Source organism: Agelaius tricolor, unplaced genomic scaffold (genome assembly GCF_023055355.1).
Source record: "Agelaius tricolor isolate 1412-34295 unplaced genomic scaffold, bAgeTri1.0.p SCAF_3, whole genome shotgun sequence".
In the NCBI taxonomy this organism is placed as follows: domain Eukaryota; kingdom Metazoa; phylum Chordata; class Aves; order Passeriformes; family Icteridae; genus Agelaius; species Agelaius tricolor.
Genome location: NW_027269263.1, coordinates 4275487 through 4298253, shown reverse-complemented (window position 1 = coordinate 4298253; position 22767 = coordinate 4275487). Strand labels below are relative to the sequence as shown.

Here is a 22767-nt window from a genome sequence, read left to right as displayed (position 1 = left end):
CCCTGAAGAGAAGGAACATTTTTATTGGCAGGACTAGCAGTGGTTCCTCCACTGTGGTTTTGTGAGCCATTATTTATTTATTTAACTATTCTACACTGGTCTCTTTCCTTTCCTTTTTTTTTTTTTTTTAATGAAAGGATAGAAAAACAGCTGTTACAAAATGGAAAGAGGTGGCTTAGATCTTGAAACTTTTAACTTAGTACTGCTGTATAAAGTAGGCCAAGCCCTCCCCAGCTTCATATTCAGCTACAACAGTTTGATCTAGACCTGGCATAGGGATGTTGGAAGACTGCAGTACTTAAAAGCCACACTTTTTAATAAAAAAATTTATTGAGCTATAAATTTGACTGCCTTGAGAGTTGCTGTATGGGGGGATGGGAAGAATAGCTCTTTAGGTGATGTGGGAATCCAAAGCAACTGGAGATGTATCCCATTTCCAATCACTTGAGAGTACTTTCTTCTGCCAAACTGCTCTGCCAAACCTTCTCATTAAAATCTACACTCAGTGTAGTGTATATCCTGAAATGTATTTGGAATTGTGCAGATCCTTTAATATAACTACTCACTTCTGAATGATGACCTCTCTTACCTGTGTAAGTTATTGTTGGAAGGTTTTTGCACTGAAATGTGGTATCAGGTACTGCATGAGCTGGTAGATCCATTGTACCTCAGAAGGAAGAAGAACACTGGAGAGAATGGTAATGCTGTCAGCACATGGAGAGAAAGATGGAAAAAGCATTACATTTGTCTAGTTAACTAGCTGAGCATGTTTTAGTCATAGCTGGTCTGTCTTAAAGTTCTGTAAAGCTGCCAAAGGCATCCAAACTTCAAAAACTCACCCTCACCATGAGGCTCTGTTGCAAACAAGTCTCTACTGAGGACTCCCAGTCAATTACTATCTTATTTTATATACAGAAAGTATATTCTTTGTTACCCTGCTTTCCCAGCCTGTGTCTTTTATGAAAAGCACTCTTTTGTTTTCTAGTTTTGCAAAAAGTTTCTCATGTTGTTGAAGTATTTGCTGAAAAATGTCAGTAATTGAATGAGTGGTCAGTTTTGTGAAGCAATTAGCTGCTTTTGGAGTTCTTATGGAGGAAAAATAGTTGTTGTACAGGTAGTGTTCCAGGGGATGCTGAAGCAATATTGTTTCCTATGTCCTAGGGCATGCTTCAGTGGGAAGAGTTTGAGGTGCTCAAAAGCAGCACTGATTAAATTTGAGATTTGTTAGGGGTGTAGATCTAACAACCTAGGCCCTGCAGTCAGCTAATGGGGCTGGGGAGCAGACAAGAAAAATAGCTTAGGAAATGCTGCTTTAGGAGATTCCAGATATGGAGTGAAAGAGAGTGTTAAAGCAACAAGGGGACTCCAGAAAATTACCTCTGGGTTTTAATAGGAAGTTGTTAGATATAATGCTAGTGAAAATACATGTTTAAAATACTGGTTTTTAGAGTAGAACTTGTGTTTACTACTGACTCTGTAACCCTGAGAAGATCATTTCACACTCCTTAGGGAATAGTGTGGCACTAGAATAGCTCAAGTGTGAAATATTCCAAGCAAGAAATTTCACCTCCTTGAAGAAATACCATGTATTTTGAAGCTCTCTTCCTTTAAGTCTTAATATTTTCATTTTCTTTAAAAAAACTTTATTGCGAATAATTATGAGAGAGGCAGATAATGGTCTCTATTTATATCACCAAACCTGATCTACTGTAGAGAAATACTGGTGAACTGCTAGGATTTTTGTTTTGTTATGTTTTCTTTAAGAAGTTCTAATGTTTCCATCATTCACAGCAAATCTTTTAAATTAGGCAGGAATAAAGTGCTGTCTACAGAGAAATCTCTGTTCTTTGTCCCATAAAAACCTGCTTAGGCTGAGCTGAGTTATAAACTGTTGAAAATCACCAGTTTTACTTTCTTTTTTTTTTTTCCCCTGGTGTTGTCAGCAAATTTTGGCAGTGTGTGAAAATAACCAAGCACAAACAGTCTAATCTGAGGCCGAGCTCTTGCAGTTGCCAAATGTGCAGCAATGGACACTGGACTCACAGGGAAAGGGAACAGACACTGTGTCTGCATGTTTGTTTTGGTTTTTTTTTTACTAGACAGGCCCTTTGTTATGGTCAGAAGGACCAGAAGGGTCTTCCTAGTCATGTGCTTCAGGGTTGAAAAGTCCCAGTTGGGGCATTTCTCAAGGTGTTCTTTCAGACCTGGAGAATGAGCCAATAGCCCTTTCCTGAATTATGCCTTCTCCTGCTAATTGCAATTGCTGCTAGCCCTATAATTCAAGGTATGCAGACTTACATAACATAGTTGGCCCTTCAGAGTTGAATCTTTCATCCTGCTGGCTCACAACACAGAAGGATTATTACTTCTCTGAGAATAATTTACTGTCCTCTTGTTTCTTGAAAAATAATCAAAGATCTTGCAGATGAATTGTTAGCACATAAAATAATTTATGTTTCAAAATCAAGCTGTCAGAAAGCATATTTTGATTTCTCGTCTGACTGTACATGATTAGTAATGTACAAAAGCAATACTTTTGAGTATTTATCACAGTAGTTCTTAATGTCATAAATTCATCCCACAGATAGTGTTTCTTTGATACAGATGGAGGCAGTGATCAGAAATGAGCCAGGTCTGTGTAGCTCAATGAGGCTGTTTGTTGTGTGCTTTCCTTTATTCATCTCAGAGCTGGAAGGCTTCTGAGAGCTTCAGAGGGTCACTCATAAAAATGAGATGCCAGCCTAGGCAGGGCTGTGCAGGAAGACTGTTCACCCCTATCTCTGCTATAGTTTTCCTGCATGGTATGACTTAGAAATACTTGGTAGATGAAGAAGTCCACATCTTCGTTTTCTGGCTCTCAGATAAGAAAAAATACAAGGGCATTCACATGACCACTCACAACTAAAAATGAAGTCAGTTGGAAGATGAGGTTGTTTATCTTGTGAAAAGTTCATCTTCCCAGCAATAAAGCAGCATTGTCTGGAGGTATGAGTATGAAGCTGAAGTTGAAAGTAATCCAAAAGAAACTGATTAATTGACACAGTTTATTTGCCAGAAAAGTAAAATCAGTTGATCCACAATGAGGTGTGAGGTAATTTCAAGCCCTGCAAACAGTTTAACCAAACAAAAATACTTCAGGTTCTGTACACCCATGGTGAACATAACTAAAAAAAAAGAAAATATCAATGTCCACCCAGCAATAACCTGTTGGCTCATCCACACCTGTCTTCTTGGAAATTAAGGAATTTCCTGGTCTTCAAAGGAGTTATGGTTTGTGTATATGGAATAACAACACCCTCCAGAGCAGATGAACAGATGTCTCTGTAGTTTGCGATCCCTTTGGGTTTGTTGCCAGTGCCACAAAGCCACAGCACGTGGTTGTCACATCAGCAAGGTGTGGCTTTCTAGGCCACATCACACTGAGCTGGGCTTACAGGCTTGGGGTCATTGGTGTGTCAGATATCACCTGATTACAGCAGTGGTACCTGAACTTGTCCTGTGATTGCTTTATGTGCACTTAAATAAGCTGCAGTCCCACAGGGGGCACTCTGTGTCTGTAGGATTCACTGTCTGGGGCAAAGCTGAACAAGTGCATCCTTGTCAGTGCCTTTTTCCTTCTGTCAGCTTTGGAATTTTCTTTTTAATTTTAATTTTCAGGGCACACAGGTAAAATTAACATGCTGGCATCCTGTTACCGTTGTTCTGTCCTTTTCAACTTTGTTTTGTCCTTTTCAAGCATAAAATATTTAATCATATATGTGTTTATTTTAATTATATATTGTCACCCCATTAAATTGTAACTACTTCAGTTGAAAGAGTCTGAAATATGAAAAATAATCCATTTCTAATTACTAAGCAATACAGGCCTCATGTTTAAATAATTCAAAATAGACTGACCTTGGAACTGCTGTTAATCTCCAAGTGGATGTTACAGAATCCAATGGGAAAGCTGAAATACATCATGCAGATCTATTGTGTGTCCTTTGGGGCTCAAGTTTATTGAAAGATCTTGCTTACCTGCAAATTTGGTCTCTTTTGCTACTATTTTTTTAAATTCAGGTGAAAACTTGAGAGAAAACATAATATCCTGCACACTTTTTTTTCTCTTGGCAATTAAGGAATGAGTCCTTTTATCCTTCCTGTCCTCCTGTGTTGTCCATGAGCCTTCTGAGCACTCTGAGACTGGAATGGCCTGCCCGGGGAGGTGGTGGAGTCACCATCCCTGGATGTGTTTAACAAAGGACTGGAGGTGGCACTGGGTGCCAGGGTTCAGTTGAGGTGTCAGGGAACAGGTTGGACTCGATGATCTTGAAGGTCTCTTCCAGCCCAGTGATTCTGTGATTCTGAGACCAGAGTTCTGGCAGCACTAGAGACAGACTGCCACACTCTTTCCTGTTCCCAGTGCAACTCACACTAGCTGGCCTGAACCATGGAAGCAAGCAGAAGAGATAAACCCGTTTTTGGGCAGCACTACTAAACTGGGCAATCAAATGTTTCACATAAGTGAATCTTGAATCTCAAAGTGTTACCAAGTGATAAAATTGCAAAGTAAAGACATGAACCTTTAGCAAAGCCTGTGTAGATAAAATGCTCCATATGAGTACACACAGAATTAGATTGTTGTGGTCTGCTCTGTTTCTTTAAGTATTCAGAAGTTATATTTACCTTTTCTAACTGGTTTGTTGTTACTCTTCACCTGCCTTGGAAATCTTTTCCTTCTGTAGCTTTTCAGATACTAAAACCTTGGCATGATATGTCACAGTCGTGTTCTGTCTTGTGATAAAACCTCCTGTATCTCATTTTATCTTGAATTCTGTGGTCCCTGAGAACAATCTTGCAGACAGAAAGTATTGTACTATCTTAATGAGCCATGACAGGCCTGGAAGCAAAACCAACTGCTGAAAACTACACCAGGTGGTGTTAAAGCATTTTGCTCCACTCAGTAATTTCTAAGACTGTTGATCTTGTAGGGAGGAGTTGGGAAAAGAGGTCCAATCATTAATTTTTGGAGAATTTAGCTACACTATGCTCTTGTTCCTATGCCTTGCCATGGGAGATTATTTTTCTGGATATATTTCTTCAGGGACTGGGTTTAGTGTAAGTGATCCCTTCAGTGTCATAGTTCTCAAGATGGTGAAAGAAAACGAAACCTCTTTCAAATGACAATGTGAAAAATTCAGCATACAGGCTCAGTGTTAAAAATGTAGAGGTTTTGTCATGCTTTCATTTTCTATTAAGATATTGCAACATTCCTACAAAAACTGCTCTGAAAGATCTCATCATCAGAGATCTTGACATATACATACACAGAGTACTAAAATGTATGGCTTTTTTAGGCTTACACAATCCTGACTCTAGAGGATGAATACCCTTCTTGTCTTTTACCAGTTTTGCTAGTCATGATTGCAAACCATCCTTGGGAACAGGTGCAGCACAAGAAAATTTCATATTCTTTACTGCCCAGAGGGCATTGCTTTGGTAAAAGTCTGTTTTTATCATAATCTGTATGCAGATCAGGTTATCTAAGAGAAAAAGAATTTATTTTTTTTCTAGATAACTGAATGGTAAATTGGTAGAGGAATAGAGAGAGTGATGGTTTTATGTTGACTAATATATAGAACAGATTGTTTGTAAGGTAGCTCTAGGGGCACCAACATACTGCCTTCTGCTAACTAATTCTGTGCCCTTTATTTTGTAATAATTAAATACACTCAGGAGTTCTGTCACAAGTAAAAGTTTATCTGTGTAATTTTCCCTTGGAAGTATGAATCCTCCACATCACTTAGTTCTAGAACAACACTTAACAGGAGTACATTTACAAGTTTTCTGCATGCAAAGACATTGTTTATGTGTAATTCTATACAGAAGAAGCATAAATATGACTGTGATTTTTGTTTTAAAATATGCAGGAGTGTTTTGGCTCAGGGTTGATAGCAAAAGTAGATTTCCTATGCTGGCTGTTTCAGCTGCATCAGTGATTCCTGTCTCCAACCCTAATCCAGTATAAGATTCTGGGGCTTCCAGGGGTGTTACTGAGCTAAACTAAATCAAGCACTTTTTACTCTCTGTTAAAGTCAAAAGAACCATGAGTTCCTTAGGGTGCTTTTTCCTCTTTTATAAATGTGAATTGTAAATAGTAATGCATATAAATCAACTCTCTGAGCACTACATATTTCATTAAATACAGTCAAGCTGCGGGTTAATAGAAGTTCCAAGTGAAAATATTATGGTATCTCATTGCATATATTGTAGATTTAATGTAGTGTGAACAATAGTAGCTTTGAGCAATTGTAAATCCCATCCGGACACCGTCAGCATAGCCCAAAACACAAGGAGGGAACTCTCCAAGGGTGGATGTGCTTCCATGGTCACTGTGCATGTGGAAGTCACTCTTTTATTGGGTTTAAAATAACACTGGAGCTTTGCAGGGTGTAGGTAAGGCAAAGTCTAATTCCAGTCTGTTTTCTGAAGTGGAACAGAAATTCCTTTTTTTAAAAAAAAATCCTGAGGTCAATTTGCTTTAATTACAGAAATAACCTCTGAAGCAAGTAATTGCTTCCCTGCAATCTTAGAGGACAACAAGTAGGAATTGAGTAAGAAAAATTGGAGAACTGAGTTAAGTTGTTGGCAGTACATACAATCTTTGTCTTTATACTGTATAGGAATATCCATGATGTGTGTTTTGTTTTCTTCCTTTCCCAAACAATACTTTTGATTTCTTTTAGGCAAAATAAAAAGCATCATCTGCGGGTCTGTGGAATTTCTAAGAAAGCTCCACAGTGAGGATTTGAGAATTGTTGATTTGGGTTTGTCTGACAATACCTTGTATGCAGTGAAAGTGGTTCCATGTAACTGCAGTCTAAAACACGAAAATTGACCAGAACTGTTCATTTAGAAATCCTAAAAGGTGACAGTAATCACTATGAAAGTGTCTTTCTTTGAGGTGTGATGCTGCCACTGCTATTAAGTCAGTTCTCCCCAGTTCAGTAGTGTTATAATAGTTTTCTGCAGATGGCAGGATGAAGAGAACTCTTCCTGTACTAGGAGCTAGTGCATATGGGAACATAGGGCATTCTGAAAAATCATTTGACACAATGTCATATTTGGTGTTGCCTAACTCTCTTTTTCAGGCCTGCCTCAAGCACTAAATAGATATGGCTGTAGCTTTCTCTACACCTCTAGCTCCTTTTCAGTCTGCTGGCGTTCTACAGCTTTAAAATCCATGTTGACTTGAAAACTACAGGGTCACATTAGTGTATTTCCACTATGTAATCTAGGAATCAAGCTTTTCATGTGAGGCTAAACTAAATTATGTAGTTTGTATTTGCTATACAATCAGCTAGTTTGATCATTTAGTTTAATTTCATGAATAAAGATTTTAGTCCACTGAGACTGTTGTGAAAAGATGACAACTGCAAGTTGCTTTGAGCAGGGGGGGATTTCATCAGAAAATGATTGGAGTAAATGGTCAAAGATAGATGTAAATGTTCAGAAAATACTCAAGTGTTGAATAGCAGAGAAATTAACTTGTTGAGACAAAATCATGACAAATCAACCGGGTGTCTCCATATTCCAAGTCATAGTTTTGGTAATATAGCAGTTTTGGTCTCAGGAGGATTTGTGTCATTGTCTTGTAGAATTGTCTCATCAAGTAGGGATTGTATTCCTTGTTAAACCTCTATGAAGTCAATAAATAGGTAGCTGGAAAAGAATAAACAGTAGTTAACTGTTGAAATGGAAACCTCTGTGATGTGATGTCTTTGGAGGTCTCTCTCAAGCCTGCTGCTGTTCAAATTGTCCATAATGAAGTGGCTGACAAGCCAAAGCCAAAGGGTGTGTATTGCCAACATGCCCTGGTTGGGTGTTCAGGTGATGTGGGGAGCAAGATGAGAATTCAAGCTGAGCTCAGTAAAGCGAAGAGGGGTTCTAGGAAGGTTTTTACATCAGCATATCACAAATAGCTTAAATACAACTGAATGTGCTTTGAGGGTACTTTAGGTGAAGATGCAGACTGTATTATCTTGGAGTTTTTGTGATTCTTCCACTTTCCTTACTGAATGTCTGTAAGAATGAAAAATGTGTCCTGTAAAAACACATTATGTGCCTGAGCTTGTTCTCATGTGATGTAGGCTCAGTTCTGTCTGTTAATATTATCTTTGGCTTGCAGGTTCAATTTCTAAGGAGAAACTTCGCTTTTGTAGGTAATTCATATTGAGTATTCTCCATGCAAAGCAAACTTCTTTATTTGTTGGAAGGAATAGAAATAATTCAATTTGTTGGTTCAAGGTAGCTGCAAAATTTTTGCTGTCTTTCAAGCCCTCATTAGGCAGGAAACCTGAAAGGGTTAGGACTCACTAGTTATAAAGAATGCAGGGATATCTTCTTATATTTGGAAAAAGCCTTTATCTCATCTAGTCACACTTTCATCAAAAATATTAACAATGCAACTATAAATTATAGTATTATTCAGTTTAGTTATTTTCACTAAATGATTTTACATTTCAAAGTAATTTTTTTAAATAAAAATGGAGACATGCCATGGTTGTTCCTCAAAGGAGTAAACTGAAAAGCAAAACATGAAGTGACTTGTTCACCCATGGCCACAGAACTTCAGTGATGTCAGGAATCAAAATCTGAAGATACTGGGTTTGTAGATTTTTTTGATGTCTTAACAATTGGAGACACAAATGTTTCATGGGAAATGTTGTGCATGTGAGATACACAGTTCTTCATGTGTTTCTCTTTTCTAGCGTGTTTTCATACAGATCCTTTGTACATCCTCATTTTTTATTTTATTTGTCTCTACCTTGAGTATGCATTTCTTGCCACTTCAGTGCTGTAATTGGAGAGAAGCAATCTGTTCTGTTGTGCTGAGCTGATCTTTGGATTTATCTTGCTTACTAGAGTCTCATTGTTCGTGAGGGCTCTGGTTTTAGTTTGAAAAACTAGGTTAATTTAGCCAGGAGATGTTAATTTAGAAGAAAAACAAATACATTTTTGCCTTGCCTTTAAAAATATGAAGCTGGCTTTGGACTGCAGTTTCATAGATTTTGTGACAAATGAGGCAAGAAATAAATTGGCAAAGTCCCTATGTCCAAAATATAGTGGTACAGTGTGCTCTCTAATTCTCAGCCCCAAAGATCTCAGCAAAGGCCTCAAATTAAACAAAGTCAAAACTAATCAACTTTACAATCAAAATACAATTATTAAAGCTTTCATTTACTACAAAGAAGCAGTTGTGAAAGAGGCACTGGAGCAAGTTCTTTTGTGCAGTAAGGGAAAATCAACAGCAAGGTGTCAAACAGAAAAATGAAACCCTGCAGGTGAGGTGTTTGGAGCCAAAAGAAACCAGCACTTATGCAGAAATGCAAGTAAACTGTTGGAGAATGGAAAAGGTGTTTGGTGCTGAGCTGCAGAGGGTGTCAGAGTGCACTTGGCCCAGGCAGAAGAAGCCTGTGGACTAAAGCAATGCTCTGAGGTCAGGCACAGCCCTTGGAATGACATCCCTGTGAGGCTGCCCTGCAGGACACACCATGGCTCACAAGACCTCCCTCTATACATTTTCTGCCCTTATTTTGGGGACACAGGCTGCTCCACATTGCTTCATGACATGCATGGATGCATCCTCATTGTCTGTATTTATACAGATACTGAATTTCTTGTTCTGTTTGGTGGGCAAATACAATCTCAGTGCAACTTAAATGCAGCTAAGTGTAAGAAGTTCATCTTTAGTTGCCTGTTCCTGAAAGAGAACTTGTAGGCTTCTAATGAAAATAGTTTTAGAGGGACACAAATTGCTTTGGGCAGCTATATGGTTTTCATGTCAGTGCTACAAATAGCATAAAAACTTTATTCCCATGCATGGGAGATGCACTGTCTTTTAATAGATCTCTATTCTACTTTCATTTTACTAACTCTCAAAGTGGTATTAATATGTAAGTAGTGTACCAAGTTATGTCTAATATTTTGTAGAGTACACTCCTATGGCTGCAGTGTGCATGCATCACTTGTGTTTTGTTTGACTTGCCTAGTGTATGGGTCATTTTTATTTTATAAATAAGTATATTTAATTTTCTGTAGACTCTGATATGCTCTGTAAGTTTCTTAGCAGATTAATGATTTAATGAAAATAGAATGTATTTTCAAGGTAGGAATACTTTTTAAGAGCTGTCAAGTTGTAGTCTGATGCATGGAATTAAACCCTCAGCCCTTCAGAGTTGCTTTACCCCCTGTTCCCAGTGCCAGGCCAGTTTGGAAGCAATTGTACATCAATCAGCAGACCATCATAATGAAATTCCTGCTTGGTAAAGATGGAAAATTTAACTCCTTATGACCAACAGTCTCAGATTTTCGTTAAATTTTCATTCCCATTCTGTATACTGATATGGCTGGTCTGGAGCATGGATAGCAAAGGACAGAATCTACCCTTCAGGTGCTCTATTCCCAAGGAAATCCTACAAGTCTTAGAAAAAACCTTTTAAAAATATTAACTGTAGGAATGCACACACACAAAAAAAAGCTCTCATTCCTCTTTGGAATTCATGCACTGCCCATTTTTCTAGTTTATGTCTTAACTATGTATTTTGATTTGAGGTAAGAGTTAGGACAGCCTAGAGGAAGTATTTCATTACCAAACTTCCCAGCACCTCAGCTGAGGTTGGTGACAGTCTGCTGGGGCTTGGAAATACACACCTACACTTTTAATGAACAAGAGGAGTTTGCTGTTAAAAATGGGTTACAATGACTTGTCTCCACATTCTAGGAATAGACTTTTTTTTTTTAATTGTGCAGCCTTCTATAATTTTAGTTTATGCTGTGGCCCTCAGTTCTCATTATGATACTTGACAAGATACAGCAATTTCCATCTGAAAATGCTAAAGCAGTTGCAAAGTCCATGTTAACTCCTGAAATAAGCCTTTGGGGGGAAAAAAGTGTTTATCTTATTTAGGAATTAGGGAAACTCTACACAAAAATTCAAATGGCATGAATAAATTGTCTAAGTTGTTCAGACAATTTATTGTCTAGTTGCACTCAGGTAATTTAACTGTATCTTGCACTCCCAAAATAAGATTTCATTTGCTGTTGCAAATTAACAGGGGGCTGTTATTCAAGTGTTGTTTAAAGGGCAGTATTAAAATTAATTTTCTTTTTCATTATATAAAATTATTTTGAATAGGACAGAGACCAGGAGATACACAGTGAGGTTCTTTCCTGTCTTCTCTGTTTCTCAAGTTTCCACTTCCTTTTCTTTGGTTGGTCTTCAGAATCTTGTTCTCTGCCTACCAGTGATGCTCTCTGATTTACATTGGACTCTAAAAAATGTTTTAAAGACTTCCACCATTCTACACACAAGATGTGTGTTGGATAAGAAAGGAGCTAATTTCCAGTTTTGAGGTGCCTGTTGATCCCTGTTTTGTTGGTTCTGAGGAGAACAGCCCTGTGCTGTCTGAACTTAGCAGCCTACTGCCATTTCTGGTGCACTAGATTACCCCACTGGACTTCCAGAAGGTTCCTCTTCAGAAAGGCATGGGTGTTTCTTATCTTTTGTTGGCCTCCTGTCTTTCATACCCTGGGGCAGCTCATGTGAAACTGGACACCATTAATTGGGCAGTGCAATCTGGGCAGGCACCTGGAAAAACTGAATCGTCACGGTTCCCATCAGCACCGCTTAGAGAGACAAGGCTGCAGTCTGCCCTGGCAGCTTCTCAGCACTGACAGGACACTCACCATCACTTCAAGATGACTTCTGACATCCCAGAATTTGACACTGTGAGCACACTCTGTGCTGCAAGACCTCACAGCTTCCACAGAAGTTCTGTCATCTCCTTGAGCCCCACTGAAAGGTCACATTCGGGACCACAGGGCTTCCCAGCATCACTGGGATTAGGAGTCATTGTTTTCATGACTTTGAAACATGGACTTGCCTAGGAACTTTGGAATGATCAGTCCCAAAACACAGTCTAGCTACTTCTACACTATAGGGTAGTCACCTCACTGAGGCTGAAAGGGTCTTTTAATGTTTCTTCTTCATATTCTGGAAGAGTATCTTACTCCTAAAACACTGCTAGTAGCTGATTCTTTCACTGTCTCCTTTGAGGATGCTACAGTGTATTTGATAGCTCATTGAATGGCTGAACTATGTACTTTAAAAAAAAAAAAACAACAACCAAATCTACATCAATATTTTTTTACTTGTGTAATTTTAGCACATTATTATTTAACAAAGAACAATAGATTCTCAGTGTCATTCTAACATTTTTTCTGGTTTTGCCAGATAATTTTTCTATCCTCAACTGTCTTTTCACTGAAAATTCACAGAATTGTGACAGCCACATGCACAAATATTTCCCCAGTCTGTTTCACAGTTATACCAAACTCAGCTATGGTTTTGTCTTTTTGATTGTTACAGTAATCATCCTTAAGGAAAAGCGAGCTTTGAATGTATTTTTCTATAGTTACTAAGCTTTTCAGTGGTCCTTCAAATTTGTGGGACTTCTGCTTTCATTGGCCAGTTGCCAGAACAGTCTTTCTCTTGCACATGGCTGGCTGTTCTTCTATTCTATACCACTGTGTAATCCTGAAAATATTGGTCTGTGTTAGCTAAAGAACAAAATTATAAATTTTAACAAAATGATACATGGAAAGCCAAATGTGTGAATGGAGATGTGCACTAAGTGCATTTTGTTAGTTAATAATTGGGATGTTATGTATTCCTCATCCATAACTTTTAAAGTTGTCAGTTATAAAAGTTAATGCAAAATCTTGCAGAGATTTAGATTAAAATCTGTGTGTATGGCTTATACTTGAAAAAAATGCTAAGAGAAGGACACACTTTTCTTGTGAAAGATGCAAGAGCAGCATGGTTTAATCAAGCATATTTGTAAAAGTGATAAATCTATTTTTTTTTAAAAAGCTTTATTTTTCATATTGTGCCTGTCAACCTCTCCTGGTTTCAGGAAACTGGTTTCACTTAGGCCCTGGGGTAAACAGGAGTCCTTGTTTACATGGTACAGGGCAAGAGGCTAATTGACTCTTTCATTTCTCTTCTTGTGTTTCATATACATTTAGGGAAGGTAAAACAGAGAAAAGCTGCAATCACACAGCTTCTGAAGTTCAAATAGCCTGATTGGGAGAAGGACAATTAAGCTGCATTTATGCTCCTAATAACTCATGCCATGTGCTGATCTATATTCAGATTTTTTCCTGGCCTAGACTTTGGGTTTGCAGATATGTTATCATTTTGTTACTATGCTTTGAATCTGTTCCTATGTGTCTTTCCTTCTTTATACATAAGGTGCTACAGAATGGCAAGACTGAAGGTGGTTGTTCTAAATGGCATTCATAACTTCTTCTGGGTTGTACTCTTACCTTAGCCAAGACCCTTTTAAGGCTTCCAAGCTCTAAAATGAATATACAACTACCTTTTCTTGCTTTTTTTTCATAACTTAGTGCAGGTTTTCTTGAAGCCTCTAAGTGTATAAAACTATTTGAGATGCCAAAGCACTGTAATGCTGTTTTTTTCATTTGTGTCTTCTGTAGCTGGCCAGGGAATAGAAATTCATACATAAAATCTTAAAAAAAAAATAATTCATTCTTTCTGAATATTATACTTAACCATGTTCTCCACAGTCGTTTAGGTCTTCTTGAAATATGTGAGTATGAAAATAAACAGAAGAGTTCTTCTTGATGTTACGATGCAGTAAAATCCCTTTTAAGAAGCATTTTAAACTTCACATGTAATTTCTGGTTCTGCCATACTGCGTGAATGAAGCCATGCTCTGCAGGCCAAGAAAATACATTTTTGGGAGCATGAGGATCTGTGGTCTGACTGCAGGGCAGGCTGAGCTACAGACCCATCTGCTCCTGCTCCCCTCTTCCAGGTCCTCCTTTGGGCTGTGCCTGCAACTCGCAAAACTCCACTGCACTAATTTAGGACACTAACATAGCAATAAAACGTCCACATTTTTCTGATGTTAGTTTTCTGCTGGCTTAGTGCACTGAAATGGCAATCCATAAGTCTCAGACAACACAAGGCAAGGTTTGAAACTTGTGTTGTGGGAAGGAGATGACTGACAGCAAGCTGCTAGAGTGGCCTGAGCTGCAACTTCAGTTGCAAAACCAAAAGCCACCCCTTGCCTTCTGGTCTTCATTCATAGCTTGGGTAATGGGCTGAGATCTCTATGTGTAATAAACTTCTGCCCTGCTTTATTATCCATTCCTTTTTAGCTTTTCCTCTTGATAGAAGGCTTGTCCTGCTCCTGACCTGGGAGGCCTCCTGCCTTTGGCCAGCTGCCTCCCTTATCAGCAGAGTTTCCAAGATGCAAGCTGGTGTTTTCTGTTAAGGATCTGAGCTGCAGCAGTTCCGTCCCACCACCCTGCATCTGTCACTCATTCCTCCTTCTGAGTGGGGTGGGTTGATTAGACTGATTAAAGTAAGTGTCTGGATTGAGAGGGTTAAAGCACATCCATCTGTTCTGGATTTACTGCTGCTTCAGTGGAGGCAGGAGGGCCAGGAATTAGTGAGTGGCTTAGTCCAGTTCTCACTGCTGGCAACTGACAGGAGCACTGATGAGGTGATAATGAACTAAAAAGTCTGCCCTGTTGGCTGGGTGGGAAAGGGACCCAGACAGTGGGCAAGTCTCACCCCAGTCCTTGCCAAGATTTTCACGTTTTAATAGAATCCATCTAAAGCAAAATTAACAAGTATACATTCCTGGCCAAGCTTCAGTATCGTAACTTATCACCGGTGGATGCGAAAGAAATCCCTGTGGTGGCGTTGGCAGCTCTGTGGGGCTCAGGCACCAGGCAGCCCAGCCCAGCAGGGTAGTGGCACCAACAAGAGTGTTCATCTAATGCACAATAAGATGCACAATAACTCCTTTTAAAATGCCATCTGAGGTTGTGCAGAACACACCCCTTCCATTTTAGTTCTGACCTTTGGTGGCACTTACTAACATTTTTGACCGTAACAATTGATCCTTGAAATATTCCAATCAGGACTTGAGATACATCCTGAAGGCATTGCTTTGTGTTTTCCCTTCATTGCTTTAAATGCTGCAAAGCATTTGTTTTTCTTACTTTTCCTTTAAACCTCTGTCTTTCATTAGAACATATTCCAGATTGCCTGTAACCTCACAGTATTTTACTTTTGACATTAGTCCAGCTAATGCCAAGCATGAGTGTTCATTATATGTCTGTGCTAACACAGTGTGGATATACTGCCATGTCGAGGTGTAAGGAGCACTTCAAGCTGGTTGGGTAGCTGAGGAATACAGTGTAGGCACTCACCAGGCTTCCTACATTGACTTTAGGTGTTCTTCTCAACTTACTTGTTGCTGACAGACTTAATAAAGGTTCAAGATTTTACAGGCCTTCAATTTGTAGAGTCTGCAGAGAGTACAAGTATGAAATATCTCAGCAAGAGTTTGTCTTTTTTATAGACAACAATGCTGAGTTTTTCAAGCTGGGTTAGAAGCTGTTTATTCCATAGCTGAAATTTTGAAGTTTATTCCAGAGCTGAAGCTTTGGAAGGCAACTTCATTCATAGAGGGAAAACCTCTCTGACCTTTGTGCAGAACACTGAGGGGGAAGATCGTGACCCCAGAGTCTCCGGTGGCTGTTGATTGAAACCTTGTGTTTCAAGAAATAAATGTTTAAAAACACTTCCTTATAAGGCCCAGGCTGCATAGACAGACTTTTTTTATAGCATTTTAACTATTTTGGTAAAAGGTGTTTCTTCCCCTACCCCCCTTCTGATCCTACCAGAAAGGGCTAACTCAGCGCAATCGTTACCGTGACCCTTAGACTGAATGCAATTTTGTCATTATAAATATGATTTAAATTGATACAGCTTCTTTTCCCAAGCCCATGGGCCCAGGCTGTCTCTGCATAAGTGTGTCTATATGACTGTAACAATGTCTGCATTCATGGGCTTGCCCATGCCAATTGCAGGGATATATTTTGTAGATACAAACCAATCCAAAAAGGAAAAAATAGTAAGTTGAGCCTTGAGAAAAGACAACAAGTATAATGGGTGGGATTGGATGTGAGGGATGTTGGGAATCATGTCAAATCCTTATAAAAACTTAAGTTGTGTGTTTAATTGTTAGCAGTCAGAAAGACTGAAGTAAATATTTTCGTACAAGTTATTTGATGTCTTCATATGCCCTTATATTCCGAGGCAGAAATTCAGGAATTTCAGAATTTCTTACTTCTTCTGCCTTCTTCACATAGACTTTTAGCAGTATTTGAAAACATGGGAATGCAAATAGTCCTGCTTATAGAGTCAAAGTACCTAACCACTTTCAGATTAGATGTGTCCCTTGTTAATTGGCAAACTGCTTTGTTAGCCATGCCAGTGCCCATCATCTGGTCTGGTCAGGGCTCCAACAACTTTCTTGGCTACTGGAGGAATTGCTCCTTACATGGTGCCTCATCTGTACCATGAATGTTGTGATTCATGAGAGGAGGGAGTTATTTTTAACCTGATGTATGTGGAAGAGGGACCAAGGAGTTGGCACCATGGATGTTATTTATGACTAGTAAAAAGCAATCTCTTTTATGTGCATTATGGTTGTAGTTTGTTGTTTTCAAATTAATTAGATTTGATGCATGTTTTCTCATTGTTTTACTTTGAGGGGAAAGGGTATTTGTTCAAAATCCAAATTTTAGGATAAAATGACATGTGGTTGTTAAGTGCCCACTAAGCTCAAAAAGTAATCTGTCCCATGAACTCCTTTCTCAAGAGGCTTCCTCAAATCAGGCCAGTAGTGACATTGAGCATTGCTGCTAAGAATCTTGTAGCCATTCTATCTTAAAATGTTCCTTTTCTTCTAATAGAAAGGGTGGAAGGTTACCAAATGGCATTCTTGAATCTGACTCAGGAAGGGGCTTTTTTTTTTGTTTTGATCAGATCAGCATTGTCAGAATTTCTCCTAAAATATCTTAGAGCAACAGATTCAAACATTCTTGTCTGAACAGATGAAAATTCAGTCATCTGTTCTGTAATTATATAGTAAGGACATCCTACTGCTGATTTATTTGGTATTACATTCACTTGTTGGTGGTATGTGTCTACTATTCATGTCTAAAATAGAAACCATTTTGATACAGAGAGCACAAAATAAATTTTTGTTATAGAAAAACAACTATTGTATGCATTTCAGAATGATACTGATGTCATCCTGATCATATTATCTTTATGAGTCTTGTCTTCTTCCTTTCTTGCTTTGTTTGTGGAGGAGCAGACTCTGGAAATTGAAGCCACTACATAAAAAAATCAAAAGTCATCTCCAAATTTCTTCTATGCAAGACTTGGGTGCAAAGGCAATCAGTTTTATCTTCTATCTAAAGTCTCTTGGGTTTCAGTATTTTGTGGTAGTCTCCAGGTAAGGTCTTCTAATTCTTGGGATAATTAGGACACCTGTATAATATAACAAAAAATCAAGCAGAAAAACAGCTGTATGTTGATTAGAAGTACCTCTTAGCAATTTTATTGATGAATATAGGTAGCTTATTGCTTAGGTAGCAACTTATATTGATGAATACCATCAAAGTTCTACATTCAGATTTAGCTTCCCATATTTTTACTCTCAAGGTAACCAGAATGCACTGTTTTTAAACTTGATTGTGGGTTAGAAATTGCCAAGTAATTTTCTACCCAGAAATCATTTTTTCTTCAGTCCTCCTTTTTTCCACCCTTCTCTTTTTCGTTGACTATACTCACAAGTCAGGGTGTGTCAGAGTTGCTGATCCTGCATGGTGACCATTCCAATCTCCTTTAGTTTCTTACTGATGTTTAGTGGTCTTCCAGTCCAGGAAGATCATCCTCAGAAACCCAAGTGGCTGCTTCCCACAGGAAGTTTGGGAATGGACTGAGAGCATGTTTGATGCCATCCTCTAGAGCACTTCAGCCTAGGAAACATTTCCTTTTGAATAAGGTTGTACAGAATCTTTAGTTTCTTCCAGGTCTTTATTGACACTGCTGCCATTGTGATTAAGTTTCTTGGTATTGCTGATTATTGTGATGGCCTAGAGCCAAAATCACTGTTGCTTTTGGCTGAGTAGGAAAAAAGACAGCATGAAAATGTTTTCAGCAGGAAAAAAATGAGTACTTGTTAAAACTGAAGAACTGAAGAGTTGGTTGTTGTATCCTTGTATCGTACAAGAATTGAAGCTGATTTTTTCACTCCACAATATTCAGTATAGTTCATGGCAGATGTGCTGGGTGAGGCAGCATTAAGAAATAGCATTTCCTTGCTGAATACATAGAACAGGTAAAAAGTAAACTGTTTGAGTGCACTTCCCTGCTGTGGTTCATTGCTTTTTGGGAATTTCATTTTGAAGAGCAAGTGCCCCTGATCTTCCCTACTGGCTCAGCTGCATCTTCCTTCATTCAGCACAGTTTCCCTTCTGTGCAGGGTGCATGGTGACAGTTCTTTCCTTTCTTCACATTCCATGATGCCCATGAGTGCAATCAGTCTCTATAAAAGCTGATCTTTTCCTCCTCCAGCCTGAAGAGTTAAGGAAGTGCACTTCTGAGCCCCAGATCATACCTAGAACTTTACCAACAGCTTTAAAAGCCACTTCTGGCATACGAATGTACAGACTTAATTCCAATGAGACTTTTCCTTCTCATGTTACAAGTAAGCTGGTCTTGGAAAATAAAAATATGTCTATGGTGGGTTAACTTTGGCTAAGGGCCAAACTCCCACCCAGCCTGTCACTCACTCACCCTCCTCAACACAAGTAGAAAACAGGATGAGAAGGCTCGTGCATCATGGTAAAGACAGGGAGATGCTGATTGCTGTCATGGGCAAAACAAAGTCACCTGGGAGAAAATGAATGTATTGCCAGTTAAAGGTTAGGTGAGAAAACCTTTGAGTGAGAAACCAAGGCAAACAATAGAACAGCAACTTTCCAGTCCTATTTCCTACACTCCCCTTCAGTCCAGCACTCCAGACTGCTCTGCTCTCTCAGTGCAGGGAGGGATGGGGTGGGTATGGTCAGTACACAGTTTCCCTGAGGATTTGTAGATTGGTTTGGAAGGAACCTTCAAGGTCATAGAGTTCCAAGCCCCCTGCCATGAGCAAGGACACCTTCCACTAGACCAGGTTCCTCCAAGCCACATCCAGCCTGGCCTTGAGCAGTTCCAGGGATTGGGCATCCATAGCTTTTCTGAGAAACCTGTTCCAGTGTCTGACCAAATCCTGGCTTTTCCCTCAAATCTAGCAGGGCAAGCAAAGTAGCCTCACAGTATTTCATCCATTGTCCCTAAAGAGCCTTCTCCAGCCACACACCTCTTTGTTTGCACCAGTGTGGGCTCTCCCCATGGGGCTGCAGTCCTTCAGGAAGAGATCTGCTCTAAGGTCTCCAAGAGGGCAGCAGTGACTATCTGCTCCACCACAGGCTGTCCATGGGCTTCAGGAGTTCTGTACTTTGTACCTGGAGCACCTCTTTCCCCTCCTTCTCTGATCTTGTTCTTCCCAGTGCTGTTTCTCACCCTTTTCCCCCCACGTCCCTCCTTTGCCTGTGTGGTAGATTTTGCTCTTTGTAAAATATGTTTTCTTAGAGATGGCACCCTCTGGGCTGAGGGGCTGAGCAGTGTCCTGCAGCAGAGCCATCAGGAGCTGGCTGTGTCCAGCACACAGCAGCCCTGGACTCTTCTCCCAGAGGCTCCTGCAATCCCTCTGCTGCCAACACCTCGTCATGGACACCCCGTAGAGCATCGAATGTTATTTAAAATTTTCGTTACAGGGAAATTATGGGAGTGTAACAATGCTTACTGATGCACTACCATGCCACTTGCTGAGTGACAAAGACTATTTTCTTCATGGGAAGAAGGAATTTATTTTCCGTGTTGGGTTTTAACTCTTGCACAGATGTAGACAAGGCTGCTGGCACAGGAGGTCAGAGCTACACAGGGAGGCTGTGCTCTTCTGCCAAGTGTCAAACATGCTTAAAACATGGGAAAACACTTCTTTATGCAGCAGGTCCTGAGGCTTTGTGGCCACAGAAAAGTCTGCACTGGGGAGACAGGGCAGGATCAAATGTGGCTTAGACAGATTCCTGAACAGGTCCATAAGTGGATATTGGAATGAGCTTAGATAGGGATGTGCTGCATTATATCCTTAATGCTGTAATTCTCAATGATGGCAAAATATGAGTGACTGGGACAATAGGCTGTGTTACAGGTTATAATAGGACTGAAGAAATGCAACCAAGAGAAAAGCATGGCAGTGAGGTCTGAAAGGCTGAAATTACAAAATGTATTCTGTAGAACGCAGAGTACTGAAATTAAGGCGACAGCATTGAGCCCAAATGACTTCGGGATCGTTCAAGGAACACGCTAAGAAAATCATGGACTTTTGCCTAAAAAGACAAGCAGCAGAATTGTGTTTGTTGCATAGGTGGATGTGGTACAACACTAAGAATCTACAGATATTTTTGTCATATGGCTTTAATCCTGTTTCTCTTAAGAATGCCTCTTTCTGCAGTGTTTCTGTATATTATCAAGTGTCGAAGTGGGTCAGATCTAAGTGGTTAGTTGGAGTTGTGGTCACCTCAATTACCCTGATTGCTGGTGAAAACAGCAAGACTTGATTGGAGGAAGCAGATTTGGAGTTCTTTCAGAAGTGCCTACAAACAGTTTTTAAGAAGTTTGATCACACAGGGATTCTTTGCAACCTAAGAATTAAGTTTGCTTTAGGTTTCCCTATAATGGAAATATCTATCTGATTGCCTTTTGCTACAATTGCAATCACGTTTTTATTCCTCTTTATTGTAACTTTATCTTCCTTTACCTCAGATTTTTCCATTAATTTCAGGAAATAAGAGCCTGACACAGTAATGCTTGTGAGTGAAGCCTGGTCCTTGGCATCCTGATGTTTGAACTTTATGGATTAGAATTGTTGATTCACAGCAATCAGGTTCACTCTTGTTGTGTCTGACAGGGAACAGAAGGGACTAAGCCAAAACCAGAGTCCCCAGAGTAAGGGCATTAGACCTGTCTTTTCCAAAGTGAATGGTTTCCCTTCTAAATAGTCTCTGGAAAGAAGCTTAGTAATTCCTTAGGGAGGCAAGTTATAAAACTTGAGATGCAGATATTTAAATCCTATGAGCCAGCCAGCAGTAGTGGAATTGGCTGTCACAACTTGTAAAAATCTCAACCAATCTCTTTTATTGTCTTGTGGCTGCAGCAGTGAGGCATCTCAGCTTGTGCAGGGTGAACTTTCCCCACCATATCCTGTTTGCTACTGTTTGTGTGAATAAAATGGCAATGCAAGTTATATCCAGAGGAAGCATCTTTAGGGTGTGAAAGGTTATCACAGAGATCCTTTCATCTGCTATGAAATGTAACAACATGAGAATTTATATTCATCATACCAGAGGGGCTACAGAAATGACTGGAGCCCAATCTTGCATCTGTTTGATTTTATTAAGTGATGCTGCCTGCAGTATTTCAGATTCTTGTGTACAATATTTTGAGCTGTGTCATTTTCCCTGGAAGTTGTTGAACATATGGGGGAATTTCCATTTGCATGCCAGTTAAAGAGTTCTAGGTATTTGGGAGGTTATTACCTCTCCACTGCAAGGGAATCCAGATTATTCAAGGAAATTCATAAGAAAAGTTCTCCTACCTTCTGTTCACCATGTTATACATGATGCTACCACAACTTGCAGCATAATGTGACTCTAACTGGAAATCTGAACTACAAATCAAACGTGGTGGAGTAGTTCTGAATCCCTGTCTTGTGCATCAAGCCTCAGAAAATCTTTTTACATTCAAGCTCTGGGCCCCAATCTGGTTCTGGTTAGAATTCTGCTGTCTTAGATAGCAGACCAGTGTAATTTATGGAAATCTTCTGGTAGCTGGTGGTTAAAGAGGAAACTGTACTGCACTTGAAAGTGGTTATATGGTATGGTTGTCTTTTTTTACAGGGGAATGAACTTGGTGACCCAACTAAAACAGGATTAGGCAGAAAGATCAATGTGGGTGGCAGCCATTTAGATGATAAGACATTAATTCAGTAATTCATGCTGTCCACCTTTTTATGCCCTAAGCTGTGATTAAAAGGATATCCGTAAAGAGCCACATGAAGTCTGTTATTTGTCTCTTTTGAGTGACACAAAAATCCTGAATACTGTAGCTTCTAAGCAGGAAGCACAAAGTCTTGATCTAACAGTGTGTCTGTGTTCTAGAAATGTGTTTGATTGTGGAACACTGCTGTGTTAAATCTGGAGCCCTCAGGTCCTGTGCCTGTTTAGGAGTCAGCTGTAGGCTCAATTTCAGACATATTGGTATTATCATGGAATGTGAAACCCTGGTAACCTTGGTTGATTTGGGAACTTCATATACAAGGCAACAGAATGATAATTTTTAGTAGTGTGGTTGCCCCTTGATTCAAAAAGTGGAATGTCTGCATGCAACTTAGCTGGAGGAAAAACAAATTCTAGCACAGAAATCAACAAGTTAGACTATTGTTCTTCAGCATGGGCTAGAAACTATCTAATAAAATTCTGTATTTATAATTGGTTCCAGTTTTTCCATCAAGTTGTATTTGCATTGCATAATCTCCTACCCCATTGAAAAATTCCCTTTGGCCCTTACAAAGCCCACTGTAGTGACTTGACTGCTCTTCAGGTTTTCCATCTTTAGAGTGGTGTTAGCTCCAGATTTTGGCAGTGCTTGGTTTTGGTCACCACAGCAGTCCAGGCTCAGCTATGTGGTATTTCAGAGACCATCCCTGATCCTTCTGGAGCAGGAAC

General features: G+C 39.5%; 1 protein-coding gene across 13 annotated transcripts in view; it reads left to right on the top strand.

Moving 5' to 3' along the window:
• Positions 1-22767, top strand: part of ERC1 (ELKS/RAB6-interacting/CAST family member 1) — a 276731-nt gene that overhangs the window by 177927 nt on the left and 76037 nt on the right. The window lies entirely within an intron of this gene.